Source organism: Ornithodoros turicata, chromosome 3 (genome assembly GCF_037126465.1).
Source record: "Ornithodoros turicata isolate Travis chromosome 3, ASM3712646v1, whole genome shotgun sequence".
Taxonomy (NCBI): Eukaryota; Metazoa; Arthropoda; class Arachnida; order Ixodida; family Argasidae; genus Ornithodoros; species Ornithodoros turicata.
In genome coordinates, this window is record NC_088203.1 from 79,687,646 (window position 1) to 79,713,536 (window position 25,891).

The 25,891-nt window shown below is 45.5% G+C and overlaps 1 protein-coding gene across 4 annotated transcripts in view; it reads right to left on the minus strand.

The window, feature by feature from the left end:
* The window catches only part of LOC135388691 (cardioacceleratory peptide receptor-like), a 404,160-nt gene that overhangs the window by 297,727 nt on the left and 80,542 nt on the right, over positions 1 to 25,891 (minus strand). The window contains exons 1-2 of one of the 4 annotated variants that reach the window (XM_064618407.1): positions 18,625 to 18,644; positions 11,140 to 11,168 (exon numbers count right to left, since the gene is read on the minus strand). The exons of the other annotated variants lie outside the window; for them this stretch is intronic. The gene's annotated coding sequence lies outside the window, so the exon portion shown is untranslated. Of the gene's footprint in view, positions 1 to 11,139; positions 11,169 to 18,624; positions 18,645 to 25,891 lie in introns of those variants that run through there. 4 annotated transcript variants of the gene reach the window in all.

Here is a 25,891-nt window from a genome sequence, read left to right on the forward strand (position 1 = left end):
GTCCAGCTCCGGTCGTTATTTCTATGCTACATTTGTCGCATTTGTGTGTGTGTGCTAGCTATGTTACGAAACATCTCCAAAAGAGTACGTACTTCAATACATTTGCGCTAAGAAAATAATAGCGAAAGAAGTTGCTCGTAATTTCAACCAGTCTTGCACGGAATTTCACAGACGCAAGAACAACGACTGCGGTGTATTCTAGCACGGAGCTTAAGGGTATGTCTTGGCGTCCCGAGAGCTGCGGAAACGCGGATGGTGATAGCAGAAGCCCGCGCGAAATACCCATTGAAGTCTTATAGCAGAGGGAGACCACTCGCTATTTGCGCCTCAGAGCACACCACCGCCGCCATCCACTAATAGCAAAAGTTTGTCGCCGGAAGCAATGTAACGTACACAACTGTTTCATGGAAGTGAAACCTAAGGTTCCCCGTTTTCTGCAAGATCAGTGGTGTCCACGACGCCTCCGTGGTCGCTTCCAGTACCACCGATCGCATTGTCAATTCCTGGTCTTAATGTCAAACGAAACCAAGTGCCTACATCAGTTCTGAAACAGCTTGCAGCGGATATGATGCACAGTCGATATTCTGACCACACTGCAGTTTTCACTGACGGATCCTCCAGTCATGAATGTTCATCGTCTGCATTTGTTATTCCAACTGACGGTGTGTCACATGGATACCGTCTCTCACACCGCACATCATCAACGTCGGCTGAGTTATATGCTATCCTGTTGTGTCTACGTAAGACGTCCTGTGACGATCCGCGGGCCTGGGTCATCTACTCAGATTCAAAGGCTGCTCTTCAATGTATAGCCAACATGGGAATACGTGGATCGCTCGCCCCAGTTGTCACTGATATCCTCCATCAGGTTCAGCGTCTAAGCGATCACGGTCATCATATATCCCTGCAGTGGGTCCCGGGTCACTGTGGTTTGAGCGGAAACGAAGACGCCGACAGAGCGGCAACGGCTGCCCAACAGTCTCGGACTGTTGTACCAACGGTGTTATCAAGAGGAGACAGGAAGTCACTTCTGAATGAGCTCATCCAGCCACTAGCTCGCCAGCAGTGGAGTCGGGACATCACTGACAGGTCTCTCATGTATTCGGTGGATCCCACTATGTCCTTCTCAGTTCCTGACCGTTTACCACGCTATTTTACGTCCCTCCTGCACAGGCTTCGTCTCAACGTAGCCTTCACTCCCCAATTCAAGTGCCGAATCGGATACTGTGACAGCTGCCTATGCTCCAAATGTGGCGTCGTAGCGAACATTGAGCACGTCCTAATCGAATGTAAGCTCTACGAAACGGAGAGGCGGCAACTCTGTGCTCGGTTGAGTGGTGCTAGCCGACAGACGTTCAACCTGGCTGCAATTCTTGGCCCATGTCAGAGCCATGTCCAACACCGTCGCGGACTTCTGATGTTCTTGGAGTTCCTCTTGGCTACCGGCTTGTACCGGTATACGTCCCCATAAAATACGCTTGCTTGCCATGTTAAAGAGAATGGTGGGCGTGTAGCGTAAGTCATTAACTTGTATTACTCTACTGGTGGTAACTGGACTCCGTGCATATTAAAGTTGACTGACATAAGACGTAGCTACCTATAGCACTTGGCCATTGTCGGTATGCTATACCCACCAATTATTTTATGCAGATAGAGAATTTGTGTGCGCTGTGTAAAGCTTATTGTATTTTGATTGTGTTAAGTTCCAAACCAGTCGAGCATCGAGATGCAGAGTTACAATGCAGAACGTACTAAGTCTTATGGCAGAAAAATCAAAGTGGCAGCGTTGATAACAGCAGACAAGGTGTTGCTCACCAGCTGTATCTGCACCAAAGAGCGTGCATCTAATTGCATCTTGATTGATAATTGTTATGTTATTTGTTATTATTTTGTATAATAATCTTCTTCCTTGTGCCTTTGGCAAAACCAGAAGGCACAGAGCAGCTATCGCCACCTGGAGTGCAGCGTCGTATCGGCTATCATCTGTTAATGGGAATGCTGTCATGTGATTATTTTGCCCATAGACTTTACACACATTGCATTGTAGCTCTGCACTGCGATTGTCGAGTGAAATTTACCATGATCAAAATGTACCCTTAGGCTCTACAGGTGACCACAACAATATTTCGCCCGTATCAAGCAATTGGTGAGTATGACGTAGCGATAAGGGCAAACTTTTATAATTAGCTACCTCATAGTAAACTAGCCCGAAACAACAGCTACTGAAGTCACCCGTGTCATACTCCGAATCGATAATTTGCTAACAAACCGTACATTACTTTAAAGAACATTTTTAGTTCTGAGTTTGAGTTTGAGTTTGATTATAGAAAAAAAAAACGGAAGATATTGAATTCGTCACTGACGAATTCTGCTCCTCCCACAAGGAGAAAGAAAAGGAGAAAAGGAGTTCTTGTTTCTTTGTTTCGTAAAGCTTCCTGTATTCCAGTCCTTCATTCCACCAAATGTACAAGAGTGTACAATAAACTGTTTGCAATGAGCATTGCATTTGCTGTGGCTTCTTGTTGCGTTGTTTCCATGTATCAGAAAACACTCACTTGGATTCAGTTGTGATGTAATGTGATATGGTAAAGAAAAAAAAGGGGGGGTTGTGAGTAACGACGAAGTCCAACCTGCTACCCGAGTAGGCTTACACACGGAAAGTACAAACAGATAAGCGAGTTAAAATGGTGGTGTTTAACATGTAGTTCAAAAGTTTCAACCAAGTCAGTGTAAAACGTCGGAATCGATGTGTACACACACAGCACACATTCAGCGAGTCATAGAATATCCACAAGCCCGGTTGTATGTAGAAAATCTTCAAGTGCCCTTAGCGCCTTGTCGGACGACTGAGGACCTAACCGTTTCGCGATGTCGAAGGTTCGTGAGTCCACACAAGACATGCTCGCCTCTAAAACCCTTCGTGCGTCAACGTGTTTTCGACTCCTGAGAAGGATGTGTTCTACGTCCTCTACAACGCCACACTAATTAGATTTTCTCAGACCTTCCGGTTGTTTATGGGCACCTTATTTAAAATAAATTATTATTACTATTACAGTTGTCATAGCTGTCCCCCGGCGCCAAGCCGCGAATTATCGATTATTTCTTTGGAATACTCCGTGAAAACATGGCTGTTTGATGTGAAAACGATATGTGCAAATTCCTATGAATTTCCCAAACTGCACAGCCTTCAAGCTGACCAGCAGGTACGAATTATACACTTACGACTATGAACAAATGTACTGCTATACAAACAGGGGGGGGGGGGACATGTTTATTACGACAAAAAGAGAGGCAGGTAAATAGGAAAGGTCAGCCAGGCAGAAGTCGACTTGCTATTCCTTGAAAAAAAAAAGCAGAAACAGAAAAAGAGAAAGACGCAAGCGGCACATGGGCAGCAGGGGAGCATGAGTACACGATCGCTCAGAGGCAGTCCAGGAGCCCAGAGTCACCCAGACAGGCTAGAAGCACCGAGAGACTATTTAGCACAGTTCACGAAAACAATAAAACAAAAGTAAATCCGCCGAAAATCGACCACGAGAACTTCTTCAGTTGCATCAACCTTCTCTTCTTCGTCTGTCTGTTTCCCGTCTGCGAAAGTGTTCGTCAGGCTCTAACAATTTCGCATTTTCATCTGTTGGCGATGAGGTCGCATTTCATCGCTTTTATATTGCCGTTACACAACCGGGAGATCTCCATATCTGGGGCGTTCTAACGGCGAAGGTCTATACGGCACCACAACTGTCGAGACGAAATAGGAGCTTTTTCCGAGCGTTAGGACGCCAGCCAGGTCACTTCCAGAAATTGAAGTTCACTGTTCCCTCATGACACCCGCAATATGCAAATTAAAATGTTTGTGGCGGAAATTTTCGTCTGGCTGAGATCTCGAATTCTCTTTCCAGGATAATCCATACGAAATTATTATGCATGGCATGGGAATTACCGTGTTAGAGAGAAGAGAAACATGTGAAAAGGAATAGTTTGTAACAAGATGAGATGAGTGACACAACAATTAATGTTCTACAACGTATGCTAGATGTTTGCATTGCCAAGATATGAGCTGTTCTGGCAGAATAAAGAGTGGGCAGAGTGCCCTTGACTGTGCGATATGTTGTGATGTGATGTGATGTGATGTCATAAAGAAAAAAATGGGGATGTGCGTTTCGACGAAGTCGAACTGGCTACCCCAGTACACTTACACACAGAAAGTTGATGTGTGATGATGAGATGACAGAGGATGAGATGACGAAACTGAGAGATGATGTCCAGAGAAGAACAGAGGTGATAATAGAGTTCAACATGTAGTTCCAAAGTTCAAAAACGATATGTGATATGTTATTAATAAGTGTATGGCCAGGTTGCTTAGTTGTCTGCGGTGCGCTGCTCCATATAATAGTTTGCAATACCATTGCGCGCACTACTGGTCTGTTTTCGTGCGGTGCGGTGTGTGTGTGTGGGGGGGGAGGGGGGTTAATGAGGGGGACCGACTCGCCGTTGTTGGCTACACAGAAGTGGGCGCCGTCAGGTCTATAGCAAAAAGGAAGCGTATGGAGGATGAAGCGTGGAGATGCGTAGAGGATGCGTGAGTCCGTCTAGAGGTCTAGAGGTATCGTTGGGGAAGACCCGCGCAGAATGATATGCTCCGCATTCTCGGCGTGCGTTCGGCGTTGGGAGTTGGTAATGGCAGGATCGACTCTCGACGTTGTTGGCCACACAGAAGTGGGCGTCGGTGGTGGTGGTGATGATGAAAGGGCTCGCCGTTTTCGGCCCCGCAGAGGTGGGCAATGTGACGACTGACGCCCTGGGACAATGTGCGTCTTGGGCCGACTTCTAAGGGAACTGTGCCAACATATGTCTGAAAGCGTCTGAGGGCGTCGACATCATGAACTAACTATGCCGCAACCAATCGACTCATAGGATCACAATCAATGACGTTTGAGTGCCATAATACAATCCGTAGCTGATACCATGTGTGAAACAAGTGCGTCCTATCATTTTGTGCTCGCTTATCACCTAAACTTTGTAATTGCAAACTTCCTATGGTGTAACGCCATACAGGAATATTTTACACACGTAACGTGAAAAACGGTTAGGAGCAACTAATATTTATTCGAACGAGAACTTTCGTGCAAGACACTGCACTTCTTCAGGTTGATATATAGATATATATACATATCAGGTCTAGGAATATTTTACTTAGTTTACTTCGGGGACATTCCTCTTTTTCACTGCTCCATTAAACAACAAAGTGCTCATGGCAACGCAAGGAGGTTCACACTGCATAAGGTGAAGGCCCCGTCACTCATGCACTCATATCGATTTCCGCAGCCCATAATTTCCGGTGATCGATACCGCGGAAGTATCGATATAACGATATAAATGATCGCATGCCCTCTAATTCAGTATTAAAATTTCAGCAGCGTATGCACCTTTAAAGTTTATGAGAATCGATCAGCAAATACGACGAAGTCACAAGATATTGACCGAGACTAAAACGGGTTACTCTGTATATTAAAGACAGGGGGCGTTGGTTGTGGGCAGAGGCGGCTGCGTTATCGACCGATGAATTCATTGTCGAAATAATGAAATACACTTGGGGATCAATTTCCTTGATGGGCGATGCTTACAGTGAAGCAGTGACTTCAGTTCGGTAGATACAATAAAGTTTGCTCCGTCAAGGCGAGTTCCTGTGCGCCAGAAACACAGTTGGAGTTGACGCCTTTTCTTAACGACTAACATAAACTGAAAAATCATATTGTCAAAAAAATCACGAGGGAGAATGATGCCATGCGATAAGATGATTGGCTAATAACGGCGTAATGTTTCTAGTTTCTGTGTAAGTTATGTTTATAGTGTTTCCACTGGTGGAAAAAAAAAGACGAAAATATCTTAAAGTTTTTGCGTCGGGATGAACACAAGCAGGTTTATTCGCAGTTAAATAGGATGGGTATTCTCGTCAAAGTAATCGAGCTCGATTACTTTGACGAGAATAGGGGCCCTGAAGCCTTTTAACCTACTAATGTACTTAAACTGGTTTCACGCTATAAGGATAACATTAGATTACTGAATTTGGGCGAATTCGATTGGATTCATTCCTTCCTAACAAGCGCACAGAAGGAAACAATCTTATATAATATTGTAATACCGTTCCTGCTTTTGCAATTATATATCCAATATCATTCTTTAAGTTTATTACTGCCGTGTGTTTCACCCGATTTTTGCTATTTTGCTCTTTGTTGATGCTCGCTTAGTTTTGTCGAAAGTGTCGTTATCTTGTACATTGACGATCCCTCCTTTCTCATTCGCTTGAGATCCCGTTCCTCCTGTGTAACACCCCCGTCCAGGGACTTTTGGTACTACATAAATTGATCGATTGATTGATTGAATAGGTTTGCCATCATTATGGGTTGGGCAAACAGCCTTGGTAGATGCGAAACGAAACACGCGCCTCGAACAACTGTTTATTTGATCGGTACAAGGTGTGATTACATAAGTCCTTCTTTGGCACGCCGTCCACAGTTTGATATTGGAACCTGCTCCTTGTGTCTATCGATAGTGGTTGTGAGAGCTTGGAATGTTCTTTAGGAATTCCGAATCTAACCGTTGCAATGAAAGGGTGGAATAAAGAATGTCATCTAGGAACCTTTCAGCAGTAGTGGGAATACCGGGATGGCATTCAGACATAGAATGAGGGCATCCGATACCATCACCAATGGACCCACAGCTTAATTGCCCGCCAAAGTAAAATCCTGTAAATGTCTTGTCATACCGGGTGACACTAAAATGGGCGATGGGTGTCCTATAACGAAAGGTGGCGAAAAATAGTTGAATTCATGCATACACGGGAACTAGGACACACCTGAACTCGAGTTCCAAGGGCGCATTCCAAGCGTGGAGAGGGCCACAAGATCAACCTGAGAGTTGTCCTCCAAGGAGGTCTAAGTTACAAAGGGGAGAATAATTTCCTTGGGAAAGGAAGCGGGGGGAAGCGGGGTAAGGGATAATGCTGTTAGCCGGCTGTCTCCGCGACTCGTTGCCGATGTTTTAGATAACTCAATTAAAAATCACGGGAGTAAAGTAAAAGTGGGAAGCAGGGATGTACTACGGCCTCCTTTCCGGGTCAAGCCATGGTAATGGTGCAGAACACGGGGTACGGAACTTGTTTTTTGTTGCAATCTGCGCATAGCTGGGACTTAATCGCATGGATCTTGTAGAGGCATCTTGGGATAATGGCAGAGTCTGTGTCAACATTAAACCCTCTCTTCGATTTATTGTTCGGCTGATTATAGCGAGTGGGATTTTCCCCTGCTCCGCATTCTTGCAATGATGGATGGCCCAATTGTGGGATCTAATTCTTCTTTCTTTGCCTTCTGAATCTATGTCAGTTCCGACTGTTGGCTAATTGTTGTGCGCCTGTCTTGCTAGAGTGCCGAATTATCCGTTGTAACACGCTCGTATCAACTGGAAGGCAAATGAAAATTCCATTCGTGCCACTTCTACCAAAGCTTCTCTGACCTTGTGAGCGGTGACGACAGGCTTGATTTGGTAAGATCTTAGCGATAGATTTCGGATCTGTCAGTAAGATCATCTCCGTGGTTCCATCTTACTACATCACAGCAATGGACCGGGCGAGCTAGTTGGAATCTATAGCATCGCGAAGAAGCGCTAAAAACAAGGAGACAACAAAGCACTATATGTTGTCTCGTTCACGGCCGTGTTTTTTAGCGCTTATTATTACGTCTTTTGGGTTCCTGCAGCATCACCACGCGTTCTACACGTGTCGTCTTTTTCAGGGGTTCTCCAGCTCCGCCGTATATTTCGCGACGGTATTGTGAGGGCTGCACGGCAGCAGTTCACCTTTTGTATCAAAATAAACATTTGCCGCACGCGCATGCCTTGTTTACTGTCGTTCCTCACCAGGCTTAGCCGACTAGTAGACGACTTCTTTTTTTTTGTGTGTGCCTCTAGGTCCTGTGTGTTTTAGACTCTGTGTTACGCACGTGTAATTTGCCGCCGTATTCCACGAGCCGTTGGTGGCAACTTCGACACAGTGTTCACCTGTAATTTTCCATTCCAATTTTCTAAAACGCTATGAGTGGAATATAGAAGGGGAGCGTGCCGATATTTCGAACAGAAACCGTTTTTCTTCTGGGCATCGTCCTTATCATCGGCATGGTATTTAAAGTGTTCGGGATGACGTGTTGAAGGTTCATGCGCATTGTTGGTCGACAGCGCCTGGGAAAGAAAGGTTCATTCAGTCTTTTACGACCGAGGTCAATAGACCTTTTTACAAAAGCAAGCGCCACCTGTGGCACGCAAGGGCTTATGGGAACTTTGAGGGCCTTAGAGCATTACGGGACGGGAGGTAGAAGAAGAACAACATTCCAGGTGTGCGCAGCAGCAGCGCCGGCTGGAGTAGACCATAACCGAAGCAGACGACAGGGCAGTGTCCCTCAAAGTTTCCATGCTGCTTTGCGGTGCGCGCTTGCTGACGCACGCGTCTTTGTAAAATCGTCTATTGTGACGAAACTTGTGACGTAAGCGTACCGAGGACTCAGCCTAAACAACAACAACTTTATTACGGGATGATGACTGGGGAGCTTCATCGCCGGGAGCGATACTCTACCCCATTGATGATGGGGATTGCGGGGAATGAAATAATGTACCCCTTCACAATAAGTACCGAAGTCCTGTGGTGTCCAGAAAGGTGAAGAGAGAGCCTTGAGGGCAGAGCGTGGGTGTGCTGGATGTGGCCAGGGACCAAGCAATTTTGTGTGAGAGAGGGGGCGGGAGTCTAGCTCGTTGAGCGATCCGGAGAGTACGGTTCGGGAAGGTTGGTAGTGTGGGTGATGGAAAAGAATGTGCTCTAGATCTTCAACAGCACCGCATTGGCTGCAGTGCATGGGGAGAGGCAACTTGTCTCAAGCGGTGGCGCCCCTGTGCGAAAGTGTCATTCATTCATCAGCTCAGCCTATTGAATAAAGAGCTGTCAAAGATATAGGTTTTCTGGGACTGCAGTTTCACTGTGTTATGGTGCCTCTATGTTCACTGGACAGTCTTTAATAGGCCTCTTTCACACGACGGCGCCTTGGTCTGTCGAACTCTTTGTTTTGTATTTCTGTTCCTCACACTCAAGAAAATGTTCGTATCTTTCTGCACAGAATGTAAGTCGAAGCGTGTAACACGTCACGTGCTGATGTCACGTGGCACGTACAAGAGACGACATGTACATATTTCTCCCGTTGTGGTTCTCCTAATTTTCTTCCACTGCCGTGGAGACACCGGTCCACTGGACCATAGAAACATCGATAACGAGACAGTAGACGATTTGTCTTACCGAGCTATATTCTGTCTCGTGCGTGGGGTGGTTGTCGTGCTTTGTCTTTTGCAACGATATAGCCAGCAGGCACGTTTGTATCTTAAGTTAACCACGAGCCTCTTGCAGACGTGCGCAGACGACGCGACAGAGGATTTACGGTTCATTCGTGGTACGCTTTCAGTCGGGGTCGACCGACTAAGAAAAAAGTAAACGGCGCATACGCCCATGTTGAGATTGTCACTGGCTGGCTGTTGAAGAAAAGAAAACTATGTTGGCCCATCTTTGCTTTAGACCGTCTGCTCCAGACGCACGAAGTGACGAAATGCCGCCATTTCATGTCTTCATGCCTTAAGGGATGACGGTCCTTCTAGCGATATTCTCGATGAACAAAATCAGTGAGAGGAATGTAGCTATATAGACAGCCTTGCCAGTCTGCAAGAACTTTCCTAATGTTGAGAAGGTCGTTTTTGGTTCTGTACAAGTTACACCAAAGTCACTCACGACTTGCTACGAAGCACTTACAGTGGAGCAATATGTGATCCGTCCTCATGCGCAGGTTGTCGCCGAAGTTCGCTCTTTTCACTGTTTTTCGGGTGATATAATTAACACGTTAGCTCAAGCTGCAGCTGTAAGTCGCTCAATTTGTATGGAACCCGGTTTAACTCGTGCAAAGTCCTGTCAGAGCTAAAATAAATGGCAGCGTCTTTCTTAAAAAAAAAAAAAAATTCCTGGCTCCTTGGAAAAGCGGCTAGTTGACTTGAAAGGTAAGTCGCCATGTTTTTCTTCTTTGTTTACATGGTGAATTACGCTGATCGTTTTCGTGCACCGCAGTGCAGTGTGCTGGTGCGGGTTCAGTCTAGAAATGAACGAAAAGCGAACGGGGAGAAGTAAGATAAGGCACGCAACATGGGAAAACAAAATTATCCTACAGGACTTACGAGTATATACGCCCCTTGCTTGAATATGCTGACGTTCTTTGGGATCCCCCCACACAGATCAACGTGTAGATATGCTCGAGGAAAGCACACCGTATTATTGTTAATAAATACAGAATGGACGATCCTCTAGATACACTGTACTATAAATCAGTGCTATGTACACTGAAAACTGGACTTGACATAAAGTGATTAAAATTTTTCTCTCTTCTGCTCAATAGAAACTTAAAGATAACGGCTGAAGCTTACGTCACACCAGTTACTGTGACATGTACTCGATTAACGTATAATCGCCAGTTTAGAAGTGTTCCAGCTAAAAATGATTGTTTCAAATATCCCTTTTTCTTTCGCACTGCCCAAGAGAGGAATAGCCTACCAGGAGAAGTTGCGCAATCTCCTACCTACAACTGCTCGTTAACAACATCACTACCATTTTCTTACGCGGTGATACATGAGATGTTTGTTGTATTTTTGTATCATACGCGATGTCCATTGTAGTTCGTACCTTGTTCATATCTATTATCTTGCATTTTGTATTTGTATTGTATTGCATTTTGTACACTCCTACTTGGGCCCCCAACGGGCGTCCAGTACTATTTACAAATAAAGAATAAATAAATAATCGAATGCTGCTTGAGAGGTTGACACGATACACGCTTGTTGGGGCAATAAAAGGTAGTTGGTTTCAGCTGTCGTTGAAGGCTGCCCGTGTAACGGAATATTACTTTTTCTGCACTACAACGACCAACGGAATTCGATAAAAGTCTTTCAGCACCTTCCTTTCAAGCGTGATGAACCGCGTGCGTTGGGATAAGCGACCCCTAGATATGATGTCCACGAGACAATTTTATATAAAAGGAACAAAGGAGTATGGATCGCTCTACTCACCAGGAGGCTGAAGATGTTAGCGGACTCACCTGCAGGGAGGGAAAAAATACAGTAATGTTAGTTACGGTTAATTACGAGTACCTAGCACCAGGTTATGATTGCTGTCAAAAGGAAATATCAATGAACATTTTACTACAGTAACTACGTGAGTGATACGACAAAACCGTACAATAACGCTAAGAAATCTATTTATTTATTTATTTTTTACTCGCGTATTTCTGCGTAAACGTTCTGATTGGCCGGAACTTATCGCCCCAGTAGAAACACAATGCTCGAGTAAGGAAACATAGTGTACCAAACAGCTATTAGTCGTATGTTTCTTTTCACGCCATATATGCTTCGGCGATGTAAGCAATAATAAACCTGTTGGCGTGAAGTGTTCGGTAAAACATTTACGTAGTCTTAGAGCAACAGCAACCTATGCAAGAGGTACGTGCAACTTCCCCACGCAAGTGTTAACTTACTGCTAATGGGTACAAATGCATACCGGCAGGCCATCGCAGTGAAGGCTAGCTCATACGGGCACGTTATACGTTACTTAGTTGTCAGTTTTTAATTAGAACACAGTCTAAAAAAATGTTATCGTTGCTGTATCTGACAAACAGGAAGGGATAACCTCCCTCAGTCTCATTCTTTTTATTATTTTAATTAATTAATTAATTTAATTTAATATTATAATACAATGATTAAATATAAATCATATAATTAGGATATTTTGTATAACTACAACTACAAGAAATAAATCGTGACATTGACATGGGGGTGATTCACCACTACCAACACTACCCCATTATACACGCGAAACATTAGATGTGAGATATGAGATATGAAGTTAAAGTTATGTGCAAGTACAACAATTGAGCTGTCCTCCACTGGCTGCGCTACGCGGCAAAAATGAAGATGAAGAAAAACGAAACACACATGAAAGAAGCATCAGTTGACACTGAGATACAGAGTATGACTCTACAGCGTCTGGAGCAAACCGGAAGACAAGAGTCACTCCAACAACATCAGAAAACACCGGCGGTGTTGCACGTGGCTCTGACATGGGCCAAGGATTGCAGCCAGATTGAATGTCTGTCGGCTAGCAGTACTCAACTGAGCACAGAGTTGCCGCCTCTCCATTTCGTAGAGCTCACATTCTGTTAGGACGTGCTCAATGTTCGCTACGACGCCACCTCTGGAGCATAGGCTGCTGTTACAGTATCCGATCCGGTACTTGAATTGGGGAGTGAAGGCTACATTGAGACGTGGCCTGTGCAGGAGAGATGTATTTTGCACGCTGAACATGTAAGCATCAAAAGAAAGCATGTAACTTCGTTTCTTTTGCTTTCGTTTTGAGCGCGGACTGTTACTTTCATCACGCCAACCACGTCACCGTCGTTGAAACAATTCCGTTTAGTGTACAGCTCGTGTACAGCTCTCTTCGCTATAAGCGCGAGCACCTTATCCCTTATTCTGAGTTTGACGTCGTAAGTTTTGTTTCTGAAAGGACTAGGCTCTTGCGTCGTCTCGACACTGAAGCTTGAACCTGTGTCGCAGCGAAAGAAAGTGATATATAGTGATAAATACAGTGAAAGTGATATATGGTATACATAAAAGTGAGCGCGCGTTGAAGCGACCTTGTCGTGAACGCCAGTGATATATTTTTCTGACGATCGCCGTTTCCAAGTCGCTGTCTTGGCATGCCCGCAGTTTATCATGTCGTATCAGATTTACGAACAACCGCGGCGTCGCTTAGCGCGAAGGTTGCGCTCCGACTTATTTTGCGGTCAATTTCATGGTTACTGTCGACGTCGACACTCGTGTAGAACATCGAAAAAAAAAAAAAAAAGGCAACAAAAAGAAAACGGAGAAACAAACTAAGTACAGTAAACAAGAAAAGAAAAAAAGTGAAAACGGAAAAGCATGTCGGGTGAGGACCGGCAGCCGAAGATTACCACGCTACGTCGTACTGTATTTGTTGAGTGAAAAAAGCTGACAAGCCGCCCTTACATTCGACTACGCTAAGCTGATAATGTTCATCGCACAGCAGTGTGTGCGGACCACATTAGCCAGGTAAAAGCAGTACGTTGTTCATTAAACTCGATATTTTTCTCGCCTTTCATTTTTTTCTCTCAACATCAACAACATCGATGTTGAGCGCCTTTAAAGGATACTTTTCCTCAATATGAATCTTCACACAGGAAAGCTAACTTTACAAACTTACTACAGGGTTTCATGGGGTTAATAATGCATTTCATAGAGCGTGTGCTGAAACTTTCCGTAAAGCAAGCTGCGGTTTTTTGTAGTGGAGAGCGAGGTAGTTATTATGCAACGGGATATGGACTCAAGTACACCCAAGTAAAGGAACGTTCGCGGCAGATGTCGTCTTCCTTTGTAGTTTGTACCAAAATAAATTATCTAAGTCCAAGTCGAAAAGCTTCATGTACGTACAATATAACGCGTTATGCACAAGAAAGAAAGAAAGAGGAGTGTCTTATATTACATTTCATTTAGTTATCTAGTTTACAAACACTAAACCCAGGGTACAGGAATAAAAAAAAACATTGTGGCTTGACGAATCCCAGCCATAGTTCTGCAGCCGGACTACAAAAGATACAGATAATTTCGAAATACAGGGAAAAATGAAATACATATGTATGCATATCAACCTAATGCACACTCCTAACGCTATATAATATTTATGGGCACATCTATAGGCACGTGGAAACACCTACATCATATGAAACACTACGCAAGGGCCTGAGAAAAAAAAAGAACCGAGGAGGTGAAGAACAAAGAGAATAACAGAAGCAACGTAATTCGCTGCACGTGGCTAATAACGCATCGAAATGCAGACTTCGTAACATTAGGAGTACTTTTGTCCCTCCAGATACCATGGCAGCACTGGTCATCAACCGACCTAGACCTGGAGTAGCTTGTCCCGCTGTGGGCGGGCTCACATCTCCTTTTTGCCTACCATCATCATCATCATTATCAGCACAAAAATCATCTACGCCAGCAAATAAAGCAAATATGCACGAAGGAGCACGAGTCAACGCAAATTACAGAGACTGAAAAAAAAAACAAAAAAACATTTATCTATTTATTTCTTAGTGCCCACCAACAGAAATAATCCGTTGGCATCTATGGTAACTATGAAAATGCTGTTAAAACATTTTAACATTGAAAACACTAAGAACACAATATTTAAGCTTCATCAAGCAATGATCTGAAATATGGTAGTTCTGACGTCAGCTCTTCTTTTTTTTTTCTCTCTCTCTTTCTCTTTCAATTGCTCACCTTTTTTGTAAAGCGAGTTTTTGGTCGACTGCTGTCTTTCAGAACACGATGCCAGATGCACGAACAACACCACGTGTATGTTAAGAAGAGAAGAATTACTGAAAGCGACTATTGCCCCTCCCCACTCTGCTTCAGAGCTTTGCAGTGGATGATGCCTTAGCTCCGGATTCAAAGAAGGTTGAATGAGTTGGATAGGCCGGGCTAGGGTGAGGAGTTTCCACGTGAAATCGTGGAAATAAAACGACAAGACAAGAATACCAAATCCATGACAGCTCCGATAGTATACAGGCGCACTTCTACGTACGACCCAATTCTGCAAAAACGCATGGGATTTTAGCAGGACTCCTCGCGCGGGAGACCGGAAGGAAGGAACAGGAAGCAGGAAGACCTCGTTCCTATTCCGCAGTCAATTCGATGTTCGCGTACGACAAGCACGCGAGCGGATCGTTTTATGCGAAACGAACTCTGCACCGAATCATCGAAGACAACCGGGCACCGATTGTTTGTGAGTTTGTGAATGCCAACGACCCATTTGTTTGCAGTTCCTGTTTTGTCCAATTGTCGATGTTCTGTACGGTATTTGTTCCGCAGAATTTATTTGGTGAGCGAAATGCTCGTTTCTGAATACCTCGCTTCTTACACAGTGTGCTGTCGGTAACGTAATGATGGTCGATCGTTAAAATTCAACAACAACAACAAATAAATCGTGACTATGATATGGGGTGATCCGCCGCTGGAGAGCAGTACACTAGCCCATTACACGTGAAACGTTAGGTGTGAGACATGAGAATGAAGTCAAAGTTATGTACAGGTACAGCAATGACGCTTCTGCAGTGACGTCATGTTGTTGGCCACGTGACATTGGAAAACATATTCCCAGTAGGAGGACATGCCGTGAGTTGTTGCGGAATGCGTGCAATTACGCGAGGAAATTGTAACAACACACGCTGCCGCCTAATTCGGTCCGCAGTGAGACGCATATATGACGCACCCCTATATTGCGTCCCATGTCACGTGGCTCCAAGACTGCGCGTGACGTCATGTGCACAAGCCCCATTGAGCTGTCCGCCACTGGCTGCGCCACGCTGCTCAAGGGAAAAATGAAGAAGACAAAAAAAAAAAAAAAAAGAAACTGAAGCACCAGTGGTCATTGGAATACAGAGTACGGTACTACATCTTGGAGCAAATCGGTAGACACGAGAAAGTCCAAGAACATTACAAGACATCAACGGTGTTGCACGTGGCTCTGAGATGGGCCAACAATATTGCATCCACATTGAATGTCTGTCCGTTAGTATACACTGTAGTTACTTTAAAAACGTGACTATGTTACAGTTACAGTTAGCCTGCATAAACAGTAACTGAGTCACAGGTACAGTTACTCCTTTTCAAATGTAACGGCTTATACAGTTACCACATTAGAGTAACTTAGATACTTTACAGTTACATTACTAAAAGCCGAATAAATGTAACTAAAAATATGTTTCAGCGTTTGTACTATCCAAGCATAGTTATAAGCCCATCCTGGCAGTGTAGGAGATGACAAAATATGTTGTACTCCTGTTTTTGGGATAAATGGCAGGTCATTAGGAGCCTCCACAAAGTGACCTCGCAGAAGTGACCGAAAAATATTGCATTACCTGAGTAACTTAGGTACAGTTACGTTTTACACTTACTTTACCGAAAAGTAGTAACTTTAATCCATTTGCAAGTTACATTTGCAAGTAGAAAGGTAACGGGTTACTGCAAAATGTAACTAGTTACTTGTAACATAGTCACTACCAAGACTGCCATATCTTACTTTTTATCTTACTAGGTCGCTATTTGATTTTTCTTCATTTCTCACACAGTCCCAAGCGGTCGCTGGGTACTCTGGTTTAAGTGCGATAGAGAAGAGGGATCCATATTAGTGGAACCAGGGCTGGGCATGTATTGCAATACAAAGAAACAATATGGATATGGTAGTTCCACCGTGGAACTACCGTACCCATATTTTTTTCTTTGTTTGTCGATCCCGTTCATCGACGCTGATATATATTCCACACTATATGTATCTACATACGACATACAAAGAAAGCAGTTATACAAACACAACATTTCGAACGTGGTCTGTTCTTTGTCAGGTGGAGGGAGTTTGTTAACCTGTCACCAGAAAGCACAGTCAATCGGAGGCGCAAAGACGGTGGCGGAGGGTGAAGACGATGTGCGGCCTTTCCTGTGCTCTTGGGGACACAGAGGGTGGGTAATAAATTCTGCGTTTGGGGTCCTGTCAAGTAGTGTGCCGTCGCACGTGTGGGGAGGTAGATAATTAACATAAAGAGGCGGGTAAACTAGACATATGTGAGGCTATAATACCCCAGTTCTGCTGTACGTTATTTGTGTCTTCACCTGATCAAGTGCAGGTTCTGCACGAAAGCTTTGCGAATATTAAAGTTTTATTCCAAAGACTGCTTCATTCCCTGGACTTATTATTACTGAGAGAGGGCTGACATGGTCTGGATAGATTAACGCTATCTGTACCTGCGGCAGCACCTAGATTAACGCGCTTCGGCACCCCTGCTGGTTCTCCTGGAGTCCGTCCATATCAATAAACCTACCTACCTCTCCACAACGTCCATCGTGCATCGTATTAACTATTAATTACTCATAGATTGGAGAAACCCGCTTGTCTTTTGATTATGACATCGCGTTTCCGGTTTAAAGCAGCTCCACGAGCGGGTATTTTGACTATTTTATCGTCGCCGAATATTGCTATGTAAATGAGTCGGAACCAAAACGGGGCGCCTAGGGAGCGCATGGCCTCTGGCACAGCAGAACAGCACCTACTCCAATTATCTCAATCGCCACAAAGCACGTGGGTCTCTGACGTCGAACGAGCACAGTTCTCTCTGTGCTTCTCATACGCGAGGTTTCGGCTCATTTGCATAGCAAAATTCAGCAATGAGTATTTCAACGTACGTGCTCGTTTCTTACCCCCCCCCCCCTAAAAAAAAAAGAAAAAAAAAAGAAATGCATTCAGTCAGGATTCTCTGTCATTCTGCTATCTCGTTTCGCGAAAAACCTTAATTAAACAGTTAATTAATGAGTTTTAGGTAATTAGTCACCTAGTGGCTACGTACTGTATTCGAGAAAATGTTCGTCCTGCCGTATAACTAGGGTTCCACGTTCTCGGTCTTAGCCGAAAAACACTGAATACAAATGAACGTGCGAGGAGAGATCATGGGGGATTAATCGCTGCCCACGTTAAATTTAACGAAACCAGCCGGCTTGTGCTCATTCGATGGAGCAGTAAAGTGTTCCTTTTGCGATGTCTCAGAGGGGCTAATTTTTGTGTTGGTTTCTGTTTCTAAGACTGCGCTGAGACGCACATTTTCGAAATCACGTTGTGATTTACATTCGTCGATAACTGCGGGGTGAACCATATACGTGCCAGAAAAAATCACCGAAAAAACGCCGATCTCATGACCAATAAATAAACAGTAAAAAATATACGCCGAATCCGCCCTAAGAAAACTGAAGGCGCAGAAACCAACGTATAACCCACCTGCAAAAAAACGGTGATGGTGCTCTCATACCTTTCTAATAAAATATCTTACGGATAAAAAAAAATAAAAAACACCCTGTATGACACAAAGCCAATGTTTGATGTTTCGTTCTCTAGCACCTTCCTTTCGTTAACACTGGCTGAGCTTGCGCGTGTCACACGCGGTACCTTTATTTCAAAAATTTAATTGTCGGTTGGTGCGCGTTATCCGCGGGCATCACTGTGATACATCATTGCACTAACGACGTGTTCTGTCAGAAAAACCCATTGGGAAGCTGCTTTACATGTTACTTCCCAATGCAGACCGTAACTCATTACGGCCCTTACCTGAACCGGTCGGCGGTCGGGTGTTAACTGCGCAGGATCTTTTTGCCTCCACATTGGTCGTGACTGCAGCGAACATATCATTACCACTTCTTCATGATAACTGTGGCGACCACCTCGGGAGATTCGAGCGAAATACACCTAGTCGGGTTCTGCTAATGAGATCACCACCTTCGAACTGCAACTGCGCGAAGTACGCTCTGATACGGCATCTTAATGATTGAGTAGAGCGAAAAAGAGACATGTACGGGGGGAGACGCTGTCGGTTTGAACAAACGTGCGCCGTTTTAATGTGACGAACAAAGCAGCACTTCTGAACGACTACCGCCTACCTGCCCGGCCCCGATGCCACCGTTCGAACGTGCCCTCGTGCTGGTCCTCGTGCTATATAGTCCGTGAAGGAACCAGCGCCTGAGACCCTAGGTATTCTACATCGTGCCCTTTGACTTGGCTATAGCAAGACTTGAGGTTACTGAAAGCCGGGAAGGCGTCGTGCTGAACCCTTGGAGACCGGGAGACTGGGCGACTGCCGTTACAGGTAGCACCGACAATTTAACGAAAACGAAAGGACACAAGAATTATGTGGGCTCCACAGCGCTATTCTTCAGGATGATCGCAGTAATGCAGAGAGACCGAGTCCCTTACGCTGGTGGAAGTGACGGGAGGGTCGTGTTCAGTGACGTAGCCAAAAGGTGTGGTCTCGTGGGTCATGTGGGAAAGTAGCAAGAGAAGATTGCAAGAAGAATGCGGAAAGAGTGAAAGCGTATCGCACTGATTACGAGTAGAAAGCGTCGTCACCCAAGCAGCACAATGTACTGAAAGTCGAGTGCAATAGGGGTGGACGGGTAGGTGGAAGGCCTTGAACAGACTCGTGAAACTAAAGAACATTGATAAGACACATACCGTCCACCCCTATTGCACTCGACTTTCAGTACATTGTGCTGCTTGGGCAAGTGTCGGCCTCAAACGTGTACGTAACCTTGAAGCCGATTATCTCAGTCCCCACCCCCCTCCAAACTAACATGGCGGCTGCCTGCAGGTGGCTGCGGCGGATGCGCATACGCTTACTTGGAAATGGTCCATTGTTATTGTTGCTGCTCATGAAATACGTATAAATGCTATGCAATTTGGAGCGAATGCTGAGGAGAAAAATATTCCATCTCTATGGGTTACCGATTTCCGTGCTCGAGGATATGTTTTTACACCAAAAGTCAAGGAAGTCGATGGTCGAAGATGACGGGGATTGCGTTCATGCGTACGGCAGCATAAGTAAATTTGAAGTTTACGCAAACCCTGACGATATGCCGTGCGCTCAACAGTTAAGCGATCGCACACCCACGACGACAAAAAGGTGAACTCCGAGCAGAAAAGCGAGCGACGCTGACAGAAATAGCGTCTCGTAGACAATGACAAACGGAAGACGCTCGACAGACGGCTAAATGGGGCGGGACGGGACAGGAGGCGTTGACGGATACTTGAAGCCGGCTGGGAGATACACACAAATCACTCCAGACATCAAGAAGTGCCAACTAACTGGTTTAAAAGTGCAGCTGTGGTAACAAACGCAAGGTTCTGTTCCAAGTGAGAACACGTACTGCTGAATGGGACCCGCTATTTGAGCTGTGAGGATCTCTAACGCGATGAAGGTGTATTGTTTGTTAGAGTAACTCACAAACCTATCTACTAGAAAACTTTTTCTTTTTCGACGTTTTCATCTTTTTGGAACGCAGCACGACACACAGTGGGAAGCTACCTGACTTTGATACAGGGGTATACGCCGGGCTGTAAATTCTAAAGTAGATGACAAAGAAGGCGGGGTGTAAAAGATTAAAAAAGCGCGATACCTTCAGTTAGTACGAAGACGCTTTTAAGAACACTTCCAGGAAAGCGTATTTCTCTTTGGAGAAGGTTTAGATGGCACTATAGTTGTGCTCAACTTAAGAAGGAAAAGGAAGCTAGTCCGTCAACCATACGCCTTTGGAGATAAGGAGATAGAATAGTGCGCCAGGAGAAATACTGCAGCGCTACCATGCGCCATCCGTAGGGGAGAGCACTTTCTGCCGCAGCGTAGTGCCATGCGGCCAGTCTTAACAGCCAATATGCAAGCAGAGTGAGTATGATGGATTACATTATCTGGCGCAGGAGGGAGCGCGACCTCTCTGTATTCGCTCATCCTATTTGCGGCGCAGTAATATTTTGAGAGCTGACGGATTAGACTTTTCTTTGTTTTTTACTGGAAGGACAAATAAACCAATTGTCATTCACAGGTTAACTAGTGTGTACATACCTTTGCTTACCCCAGTAAGCTTCTAAAAGATATGTCTCCTTTTAACAGGCACATAACGAATCCCTGAACCTGACGCATCATTATGACGTCACGGGCACATAAGGTAACTAGACTTGCTTACATGTTCTCTTAACTCTGACGAAAGCAAGCTTTATCGGGAAAAAAGCTGTTAATTAGGATGATGCGTAGTGCTGCTATGTATTTTCCTGATCGACGGTTTCTCCACGACTTATCTCGTATTGTTGCTAACATAAATAAAACAGGCGTTATGTATACCAAACAAGTCTTGACAGTCCCGCATCATTATGGCGTAATGGGCACATAAGGTGGCCGGACTTGTTCCCATGTTCTCTGAACTCTGACGAAACCCGGCCTTATTGGGAAAAAGCCGTTAATTACGATAATTAGTGCTGCTGTGCATTTTCCTGATTGACGGTTTCTACACAACTTATCTGGTATTGCTGTTAACATAAAAAGAACAGGCGTTATGTATACTAAACAGATCTTGACGGCGGCGCATCATTATGATGACACGGGCACATAAGGTAACCGGATTTAATCACATGTTCTCGGAACGCTGACGAAACGCGGCCTTATTAGGAGTACCAGTGAATTAGGAAAATGCGTCGTACTACTGTTCATTTTTCTGATTACCGGTTACTCCACGACTTATCTGGTATTATTGTGAACACAAATAAAATATGCGCCAAATATAAACAGAACTCGACCGCGCATTATTATGGCATTACGGGCACATAAGGTAACCGGATTTAATCGTTAAAGTATAGGTTCACATTATTGCGTTTCAATGCGGAGGCTTGCGTACGTATGCGTGCGACACAGGCAATCTGCAATAGGCTGTTCACATACATGGGGTCATCGGAAGTCTCAGGCAATGAGCGCCTTGCGTCACGTCCGCGCTCTCCAAGCGAAGATGACCTCCATGTCCGGAGCACGATTTCCGCTTGGCGGTTGGTGCGTGTGTCGGTTGGTCCCATGAAAGACCTCCCTCGAGGCATACAGACCCTGCTCCATAGACTACGCACTGGATCTGCGTTCATCAACTTTCAACTCTCCACTATTCAGGATCAGCTCTAGGGCTGACACCGGCTGCGGGTAGAGTCACTAAATAAGCTACGTAGCTTATTTAGTGACTCTAGCTGCGGGCACTGTCAACAACCTGGAACAATCGAGCACGTGCATCCTGCGAGAATGCCGAGCATATAATTCTGCGCGCGAAGCCCAACTCCCTCACTCCAGCTCTGGCACGCTAGCGGACATCGTCTACCCCGGTGGTTCTTATAGCGAACGTTTCGTCAAAGCAAGAAACCTTGTTCTCCTTCTGCAGGAGGCGGGTCTTGCCCAACGGCCCCTCTAGCCCAGCCCCTCTAGCCCCACACACCCGAGCCGATTAAGACATTACACCCCCACACCTCTCCTCGCAAAATGTTCAGTTCGGGCGAACACCTTGTTTTTTTCTGCGAAAGGTGGTGGTGGTGGTGGTGGTGATGGTGATAGGGCTTGCCGTTGTCGGCCTCACGTATGTGGGCAACGTCACGACTGACGCCCTGGGGGAATGTGCGTCCTGGGCCGACTTCTAAGGGAACTGTGCCGACATATGTCTGAAAGCGTCTGAGGACAACCCAGGAAAAACCCCAAATAGCACAGCCGGCACCGGGATTCGAACCCGGGTACCTCCCAGTCTCGACGTGACATGGTTCTGCGAAAGGTTCTGCATGCGTATGTTGCCAACCAACCAACCAACGCTCGCACGCGCGCCCAGACGCAGTGCAACGCAGCAGTGTGAACCATGCGTTAACATGTCCTCTGGACACATGACAAGCCAGCTTTATTACGAAAAAAACAGTTAACTAGGAAAATGCGCTGTACTACTGTGTATTTTTCTAATTAAAGGCTTCTCCACGACTTATCAGGCATTGTTGTTAACATAAATAAAAGATGCGTTATATACAGGGTGTCCACGCTAAGTGTGAACCGATTTTTTAAAAATATATACAGTGAACCCTCGTTATTATGACCCCCGTTAATCTGACATTCACGCTTTATGACCGAGTTCCTGGGGAACGGTTTTTTCCCCATATAAATCCTTCCTGTTAATATGACATTCCGCTTATCGGACTATGACTGACATTTTTGGGAACAGCTGGGGTCAAAGACACGTATTATCCTCCCGTTATTATGACCGCGTCACGCACCCCTTTGAATGGCTGTTTAAGTTTCTCAGGAACAAAGTGACACAGTTAAAGTGGGGCGCAAAGGATTAGGGTGACTCAAGGCGTTGTTGACCTCGACATTACTCATACCTCTTCTCGGATTGCTAAAGCAAGAAGGACCTTAAAAAGACAGTGACCGCGGGCCCAAGTGACAGTTTGGTTCAAAGCCTCGTGATGGAAGCGGAACGAAGCGGAAGAGGACTGACCTGACAGCCGGAATGAAGAAGCGAATCTGCGTCCGTTTTAAAGAGAACCCGTCTTCCCACCTCGAACTCGCTGAATCGGCAAAACGGGAGCTATCCCTGGATGTAGGAAGGTCAACCATCACCACTGTACTCAAGGAAGCAGACAAATGGCTGAAAGTTCCCACGGACGAGTCTAACAGCGTTCGAGCACGACCACCGAAGCATGTGCAGCTCGAGAGATCACTGCAGCTATGGTTCAACGACGTCAAAGCGAAAGGAGCTGTCATCAACGACGCCATGCTCACGGAGAAGGCGAAAGTGTACGGAACGCTTCTTGGTAAGTCACTGAAACCGTTTTATCCACTTCACCACACTAACTTTTGTGTCCGTTTGTCGTTGCAGGAATTGAGGGCTTTAGCTATTCTGCTGGTTGGCTGAGCCGTTTCAAGAATCGCAACGGAATTCGCAACTTTCAACTTCATAGAGAAGCTGCGTCCGTGGACGAGAACACCGTGGCACTGGGTAGAGCTAGGCTTCGTGAAATTCTGGCCAGCTACAGCGAGGATGAAATTTACAATCTCGACGAAACAGGACTATTTTTCAAGTTGGGCCCAACGTCATCACTTGCAACGACGCATGCCGCTGGGACAAAGCGTAGCAAGGAGCGCATCACCCTAGCATTCCTGATGAACGCATCTGGAACTGACAAGCGAAAGCCTATCATCATTGCGAAGGCAGCGCGCCCGAGATCGTTTGGAAAGACATTCGACCCGAACATCTACTGTGAGTACTTCTGGAACAAAAAAAGCATGGATGACGGGCAACATCTTTAAGGGAGTTCTGCACAGTTTTGACCGGAAGCTTCAAGCTGATAAACGGCGGGCCTTATTGCTTGTGGATAATGCTGGGTGTCACGTGGTCAGCGACGAAAAGTTCAAAAACCTGAGGGTTGAATTTTTGCCTCCAAATTGCACGGCTAGTCTGCAACCACTTGATGCCGGAATCATCCGTGTCGTCAAGGTACACTATCGTGCTGCCCTCGTTCGCCGTTACCTTGCCTGCGTGGAGAACGAGGACCCGCAGACAGTGGACCTGCGGTGGTGTCTCCTTGCGGTCAAGCGATCATGGGACGCAGTGTCTGCGGAAACAGTTCGCAACTGTTGGCGGCACACCGGGATTCTTCCGCACCCAGCAACAGAACCCGACGAAGACCCGCTGGACGCTGTGCCGCTGTCCGAACTCAGGTCACTGCTCGCCAAAGCCAACTTCGATGCCAGTGAGAGTGCTGTGGCTGCTTATATCGACGCAGACGCAGGTGAACAGACCGGTGAAGTGCTTTCCGACAGTGACATATTGGACCTTGTCTGCCCCGAAGAAGAGCCGCCCAATAACTACGCGGATGACGCATCTGATGCTGAAAGCGACGTCAATGTTCTCCCGTCCGTCACTGCGAAAGAGGCCAGTGAAGCACTGAAGGTTGCCTTATTGTTTTTTGAGCAACACAATGACATTAATAATGTTTGCGTGATCGATAATACTCTTGTACAGTTAGAAAAGCTGATCACTGCAAGCTACTCCAAGCAGTCATTGCTGACAGACTTTTTTTTATTAAATAAATTGTTGTACAGCATCATGCGTACGTTTTGTTCTGCCGTGCATTCCCTCTGGTCCCGACTGGACCGCCTTCTCGTTATTATGACAATTCGCTTTATGACCAAAATCTGCGGGAACGGAGGCGGTCATATTAACGAGGGTTCACTGTATAACACTTTTTCCAAGATGAAATCAATTGCAATATAGCATATGCTGAAGGGCGCTCCCTAGCAGGGCATTAGCAAAGTTCAAAGGCAATGTCTTAATTAACTTTCATTAATTAACTTTTTAATTATAAAAGCTACAAAGTTGTCCCAATGAGAACATCTGTTCCTTTCGGTCACCTGATATCGTTGCCGTTTTCAGAACAAAAATCCGTTCGATAGATCACCCGCAAAAAATTCGTGAAGGAACGCCATTTTTTTCTTTATTTTGTTCATTGCGCTTCTTAGAAGACGAGTATTTCCTTCATCCCCAACGGGAGAGGCCAACCGCATGGTTATGGCGTCACGGACACATTAGGACGGATTTAATCGTAACATGTTCTCAAACACAGACGAACTTGGTAGGAAAAGCTAGTTAATTAGGAAAATGCGCCGTTCTGTTTATGTTGATAATAAACGGTTTCTCTACGACATGTCTGATATTGTTAACACAAATAAAGCAGGCGGTTAATCGAAAGAGGTCTCGACCACGATGCGTCATTGTGGCGTCACGGGCACATAACGTAATCGGATTTCATCGTCATATGTTATCAGAACACAGACCAAGCCCTGCTTGATTAGGAAAAACCAGTCAATCAGTAAACATAGACACACATAAATGGGATGATGATGTTGTGGGTCATTCCCCGCTGTTATGGCGGTACACTGCCCCATTGCGCTTGTGGAAGGGATGAGAAAGTGGTGATGATGGAAAGGTGTCCTGTTCCTGTTTGAGTTCGTTCATTAGTCCAGTGCTGGGGAGGAACTCAGCAACAACTCGTAGGCTTTGCATCAGATGTGAGGGGTCCGACCATGGCCCGATAATTTTGGCTAAGTCGAACTGGCGTTGATCGATGCGTTGCAGAGCACTTTCCATGAGGGCGCTCTCGCGATCGTATTGTCGTAGACCAGGAGGACGTGATGGAGGTCACCGGCCCACACCACACGTGGAACAGAGGGTGGACGCGCCGACACCGAGGAGGTGTTTGAAAGCCGGTGTAAAAGCCACATTAAATCTCATGCGGTGGAAGACTGTGGTAAAGGAACGTGGCACTCGGCGGGGGAGAGTAAGGGACAATGTGGGGTCAACAGAGTAA